Source organism: Quercus lobata, chromosome 1 (assembly GCF_001633185.2).
Source record: "Quercus lobata isolate SW786 chromosome 1, ValleyOak3.0 Primary Assembly, whole genome shotgun sequence".
Classification (NCBI taxonomy): Eukaryota; Viridiplantae; Streptophyta; class Magnoliopsida; order Fagales; family Fagaceae; genus Quercus; species Quercus lobata.
The window spans coordinates 39,271,736-39,279,345 of NC_044904.1; positions in this window are offsets into that span (position 1 = coordinate 39,271,736).

The following is a 7,610-nucleotide window of genomic DNA, read 5'->3' on the forward strand; positions in this document are numbered from 1 at the left end:
ACTAGACAATCAATTGGGATACATAGGTTAGCAAGAGACCCTCCAAGCCTAATCTTCTCGATGTACCTAAGCCCTCCAAGCTCCTACTCCAACAAGACTCCACGGAACCGTGTCTTGTCTAACTCTCTGGATCCCGCAACAAGCACCATGTTGCATCTGCCATCCTTGGCTTCTTCCAATACTTCCCAGCAGTACCAAAACCTCACTTGACACTTTGAAAGGGTGTGGTAAGTGTTTAGGCTATCAACCTCTCAATGATATGGAAATTGAGAGGTAGTAGTTGAGGAAAATCCATAAGCAATTGTGTAAAGGATTATGAGTATAACAATCTCTAACTCTCAAGATTTGTGGTTAGGGTTTTCTCTCTGAAGCACTCCTTAACTTTTGTGGGTAATGTGGGTATATATAGTGTGGGTACAGAAAGTGTGTATCAGATAGCACAGTCTAGCAAAACAAAATATTTCACGAGTGTCTCACGGGAAGGCCTTACCCGCGAGCTACTCGCGAAACACAACTGTCTCCATCTGTCCTGACTCTTCGCATTCCAGTCATGTGTAGGGCACATGCATCATTTCGCGGGATGCTTAGTCACGAGCTACCCGCGAAAACTCTTCTGTCTTCAATTGCTTGAGTCTTCACACTCTCTCTCTCTCTCTATCACACAACCCTTACAATTAAATCCTACAATAAATACAGGGTATAAAAGATTGAATAAAATTACAATCAAATTTAGCACGGAATAAAAGCCAACAAAATACATAGTTGTAAATTATAACTTTACACTATCAGTAGAAAATAAAAAGATTATATGGAAGTAACAGTGAAAAAGAAAAGAAAAGATACTTGATGGATCTGTCACTGGAAGGGAAAAAAAATGGAAATACCGCTGGATCACAATAAAAGCAATTTAAAAAAGGAAAACCCCACACCTAAATGTAGGGAAGTCCTATTATGGTAGGGATATAGAGAAACTACTACGCAGTAAAGGAATGCTCACCTTCAGTGAGTGGAAACACTCCTAACAAGAGGAGAGGAAAACAATGATTATATTTAGCTTTCTTTAAGTATGCAACAAATACATGGGTAATCAGATGCAATAATTCTTTCCATGAGGGAAATGTCCTATTTGTTGCCAAAAAAATACCATTCAATTGTTGAAGAAATAGATGGTTAAAAGCAACAGATTAGAGATCCATTGGTGCAAAAATGCACAGAATGCAGAGGAACCTCCGGGTGATTTGGTTAAAGATATTAAAGAAAAGGAAAAGCAATGAAGTTGAGGAACCCTGATATCATATATGTGCCAAATATCAATGGAGGAAGACGATAATAGGTAAAATTAGAAAAGAAAATTCATTTACATCGTGATATCCCACTGGTCCCAGATTGATTGTAACATGTAAGACAAGCAAAAAGACTGATTTTTCAGATCAATAAAAGTAGGTGTTTGTATATGAGAGAGAGAGAGAGTCTTCACTGTGTGCTGCCGTCGCCGCTTTGAGAAGGGAAATTTGGATAAAAAATCATACTAACAAGATTCAAAAGGAATTGTAATTTTGTGATCTTTGTTTATTAGATCGGTATTTTCCGCCCTATTATATACTTTTTGTAACGAAATGTTGGTAGTTATGAAATTGGAAATCAAGGCGAAAGAATGGACCATATGAAGATGTTTTATTTATTTATTTATTTATTTATTATTATTATTATTATTATTATTGTGAGGATAGGAAGTCTGAGTATGCGTGTTGGGTTATGGGCCATGCCCGAGGACGATCAGAAGCCCGAGGATGGTCGATGGGATTGCTGGGCCTAAGTCAATGGGCCGAGGATAAAGGAAAATAATGATGGGTCAGCTATAATTTCTGAGGATCTGGGCCACCTCAGCAGAGCTTTAGGGAAAGTAGCAGAAAACTCAGTCAACCATGAAAGCCGAAATATCTAGGAAGAATGCTGCCACCACCATATTAAATGCACTACACCTAATGAACTGGCCGCATTTATAAGAAATGAAACTTGAACAGTGGCAACTCAGCTTACAGCTACCAACAAAGCTTCAAGGAGGTCTTGATGGGACAAGCATTCAAGGGATTTTCTACTAAATCTACAGGTGGAAGGCTGGGATGAAGGGTTGAAGGACTATATAAGGAAGTGATCACCATAAAAAAGCGGATGTAATCTGGAAAGGAAAAACAAAAGGAGAAGATAATGTATTCACATAAACTTGAGTTGAATATAAGAACATTTCATCCTTGATCAGTGTTATTTCCATTAATCTGTGTCTTTAGTTTTACTGTCTTGAGTGATATCAATTGTGGTCCACTTTTCTTGTAAAGTCATTCCCTAATCGATCAATTCTCTTACAAATACATTGTTTTGGGCTTAGTGAGTCATTGTCCATTGTTCTTGGTGGGCTTGAGTTCATTTTATGTCCTTACAATTGGCGATGTTTGTGGAAATCAGGAAAGCACTTACAGTTTTAACCAGCTATGGTGGGTTCAAGACCAAACAAAGAAGAATTTGTGGGATCACAACGTGAAGACCTATTTGTTAATCTAGAAAGAAGGAGAGATCGTGAGGTTAACTGGACTCCTAGTGTACATACATGTAGGTCATACCAGCAAGAGTCACTCTAGAACTGGAAGCCATGTCTCACATGGGGAGGAAACCTGAAACCTCAGATTGGAAATAGACCATTTGCGCAGAAAATTATGTCGTATACAACGAGAGGCATCCCCTTTTAGTTCTAGAACTAATTCAAGTGGAGATGGTAGTGACAGTCCAAGGTCTAGAACATCCCCTAGTGAATCATTTTCTCTATCTTCATAGTTGGATAGGAAGGAGCGATATCACAGGGAGAAAAATAAAAGCCCAATCCCTAGGAGTATGGGGAATGACGTGATGAGTAAGGCTTTGTGTTAGATTCCTAAATCACTATTTACACACAGAATTTATAGGGCTAAACTCCCTTGCTGGTTTAAGCAACCCACTTTTACTATTTATAATGGAAGGATCGACCCAGTGGAGCATGTCATTCATTTCAATCAGAGGATGGTTGTTCACTCTAGGAATGAAGCTTTGATGTGCAAGGTGTTTATGGGTTGGATGAGGGCTCAATTATCTCTTTTGAAGAGCTTATTAGGGCTTTCGGGGCCCGATTTGTTACATGTAATAGGGTTCCTCGTCCTTTAGATTCCCTACTATCTATGGTAATGAGAAAGGGTGAGACCCTAAAAACTTACTTGGATAGGTACTAGGAAATGTTTAATGAGATAGAGGGAGATTTCGAAGATGTGGCAATAAGGATGTTTGAAGTTGGCCTCCCCACCGAGCATGATTTGAGAAAGTCCTTGACAAAGAAACCTGCGTGAAGCAGGAGCCAACTTATGGATCCGATTGACGAGCACAAATGGGTTGAGGAGGATTAACAGCAAGGGAAAGGGAAGGCAAAGATTGCCCCTCATGACCAAAGAGATTTCAAGTCAGAAAGATATAATAACAACCGACTCAGGAGGGATTTTGTTGGCAGGCTAGGCATCCTAGTGCATAGGTGGTTAGTACAATGTTCAAGGAGCTGTTCATCAGATCCTTGAGAAGATAAAAGCTGAGCTGTCCCTTAAGTGTTGGAAATATGAATGTACACAGCGGAAAATTAATGGATCTACTTCATTCACAATTGTTAACATGTACTATGTAAGTTTTAGAATTTAGGAATAAGAGAGTGTACCTTGGTGTGGTGAATTTGGAAACTGAAGATCAAAAGTTCTTGAGAACACTTTTTCTCTTCACTCAAATTCCACTTGTGCCCAAGAAGTGTGGTCTCTCAATTAGTTTTTTCTAGGAGAATGAAAGAGTCTTACACTAACATACATACCATTTCATGTTCTTAAAAATTCTTTATGTTTCTCTCCACATAACTGATTATCTAATTAGGCAAGCCTTTTGGGTCTTTCCAATTAGGCTTTAGTGTGTGGCTTAGAGTGGGACCAAAAGGGAACAAATAAGACTCTAGCTCCAATGGACCTTGGGCTTTTCTGTCAACTCTTGACAAGTCCAAAGTTACCATTAATTATATTTAATACCACTATATAAATATAATTGCACTCTAGGCCTTATTAACAAATTATATCCCAAGACTTTATTATACATGAAACCCCTTCATAAAATATTCGTAGTAATACAAAGTCATAAATGTAGACTGCCACTTTGTAAATTACTACATCTTAATCCTTGAGTACCCGGTTTAATCTTTTTAAGTAATTCATCATATATTTATGAAATCCAATTTCATAAATATATACTTTAGTAATTTCTTACCAAAGTGGTTAGGCCTAACTATTTGAATAACCGAACCCATTAAACTTATCTCAAAGGAATATTTTATATCTCCGTTAAGAGATTATGAATTCCATCTTGAGAATATATGTTCCATTAACACTAAATGTGGTTGCCCAACATACTGAGGTTTTGACCATTACATTAGATCTTACTTCTGATATATCAAAGTAACCTACACTTTATGATCAGGTCTATTATTCTCTCAGGATTAAGAGTTCATGTAAATAGAAATCATGAGATTTATTATTCATTTGATAGTCGTTAGAAGAATAATAAATTTCACAACGGTTCAGTTCAATATGTCTTAACTCTTAAAACATATTAACACATCAACTAGATGACTCCACTTCCATGATCAAGATAAATCATCTTAGTTGATATGTTATAGTCTTCGCAGATGAAATGCCCAATTTCATCATCGACTATGAACTAAAATTCTGAGTTTACAAAGAACTTGTGACTTATATGTTCTGTGACTAAATCACATAAATCACATACTATGCATCTCATAGACTATATGATAATGTTCGAATATTCGTGTTACCATTATTTCAGATAATAAAAAAAAAAAAAAAAAACTTTATTAATCACAACATTAAGTCATACATAGCATCATACAATAGAATTTAAGGGCACTAATCCTAACATTAAGTGGCCAAACAAAATGGGAGGTGACCCCACGAAGCGTAACCAGGGTCTTTACTGTCAATATCATCAGGATCCTAGGCACACTACCAAGGATTGTAGAACTTTCCATGATTACTTGGAACAACTGGTCAAGGTGGGGAAGCTAAGACAATTTATGCATTAGCCCTTTAGGTAGGGAAGTCAGGTTGGGTTGATATACCAGTAGGAGTTTGTCTTGAGACTGTTCTTGGGAACGATTAATGTTATCCTTGTAGCCCCAAGTCGGTTTGGGGGATACCTTTCTAGGCTTATGTCCATGGCAAGACCAGATACCGACTACTTGGTCCCTAAGTCTAAACATGAGAGATTGGAAGTTCGACCAACTTTGAGCTTTTCTGATGAAGACAAGGCTAGAATTATTCAACTGCATGATGATGCCCTAGTAGTAACCCTTCAGATTGGAGGGTACGATGTAAGAAGGGTCCTAGTAGACTAAGGTAATGGGGCAGAAATCATGTATCCTGACCTGTACAACGGACTTAATTTGAAACCCGATGACTTAGTTAGTTATTTTTCCCCTTTGGTGGGATTTGATGGGAAGATGGTCATCTTGAAGGGCTTAATCAAGTTGCCTGTTTAGACAGGATTTGAAGTGGTCGAAGTAAGTTTTATTGCAATGGACGTTTATTCACCTCATATTGCTATCCTAGCAAGACCATAGCTCCATGCCATAGGAGCTGTGTCTTCGACTTTGCATTTGAAGGTGAAGTACCCCTTGAGAGGGCAAGTCAGGGAGTTGATTACAAGTTAGGCCATGGTAAAGCAGTGCCTAGTCACCGCTATCAGACATTAGTTCGAGGAGGGAGCCTTGGCTACCCAAGAGAAGGCCTTGAAGCAATTAGCAGAAGTGATTGAATCCCTAGATATTGGGGATGGGGGAGTAATGTATGAAGAGCTTGAGAGGGTTACTGTTGACACTGATGTAGAGAAGTATTTCCATATTGGGATTCAATTGCCTCCTCAGGAGAAAGAGGAGTTATTGGTTTCCCTTAGAAAGAACGTCGATGTTTTTTCCTGGAGTGTGTATAAAGCTCACGGGGTGGATCCAAATTTCATTTGTATTATCTGAATATGAATCCAACGGTTGTCCCTAAGAAACAACCACCTTGGTGCTCTTCCAAAGAGCATGCTAAGGTTGTTAAAGAGGAAGTAAATAAATTTAAGCATGCTGGGCTATCAAGGAGGTGTTTCTATCTAGAATGGCTGGCCAATATAGTTGTGGTGAAGAAGAAGTTAGGGAAGTGGAGAGTATGTGTGGATTTTACTGATTTAAACAAGGCTTGCTCCAAGGATCCTTTTCCAATTCCTCGGATTGCCTAGTTTGTTGGTACTACATTCGGTCATCCTCGGATGGGCTTTTGGATGCCTTTCAGGGATATCATCAAATACCATTAGCTCTGGCTGACTAGGAGAAGACTGCCTTCTTGACCCCTATTGGAAATTATCACTATTGAGTAATGTCTTTTGGTTTAAAGAATGCTGGGTCTACCTACCAAAGGATGATGAAAAATATGTTTGAGTCCCAACTCAAAAAAAAAGTAGAAGCGTACATTGACGACATGGTCGTGAAGAGTAAAGTAGTAACCAAGCATTTAAGTGATTTGGGAAGTGTGTTCGAAATACTAAGGAAACATAAGTTGCGTCTCAATGCCTCGAAGTGTTCCTTTGGTGTCAATTCCGGCAAATTTTTGGGATATATGATCACGCATTGGGGAATAGAGGTTAATCTTGATCAAATTAGGGCAATAAGTGAATTATGACCTCCTTGGAATCCTAAGGAAGTACAAAAGTTGATTGGAATGACTGCTGCTCTAAACAGGTTTATCTCTTGTTCAGTAAATAGATGTAGACCATTTTTTCAACTCCTTCACAAGTGGAAGGGATTTAAGTGGACTGAAGAGTGTAACCTTGCCTTTGAGGAGTTGAAGGAATACCTATCTCGACCACCTATTCTTTCCAGGCCGAAAAAGGAGAAAGTCTTTTTTGCTTATATTGCGGTTACGTGTCATGCCGTGAGTTTAGTTTTAGTAAGGATGGAAACGGGGGTGCGGAAACTGGTCTATTTTGTGAGCAAATCGTTGCAAGAGGTAGAGATCCGTTACTTGCCACTAGAGAAAGCCATCTTAGCCATAGTACATGCTACAAGGAAGTTCCCTCATTACTTCCAAGTGCATACCGTCGTGGTCCTCACTTAACTCCCTTTGCAGTCATTACTTCAGAGATCTGATTATACAAGAAGAATCGCCAAGTGGGGAACAATCTTAGGAGCATTTGACATAAAGTATATGCGTCATATAGGTATTAAAGGGTAGTTGCTTGCTGACTTAGTGGTAGAGTTTATTGAATACCCAGGAGTGGCTATTGCTAAAGAATGAGAATCAATAGGGATACAGGTCACAATAGTTGCTATCCTCGGCCAGCCAACATGGAAGCTTTATGTTGATGGGGCAGCTAACCAAAGAGGGTCTGGGGTTGGAATAGTGCTAGTATCTCTAGAGAGGATTACTATTGAGAAATATTTGAGGTTGGGTTTTTCAGCTATTAACAACGAGGCCGAGTATGAAGCCTTATTAACTGGGGTGGCT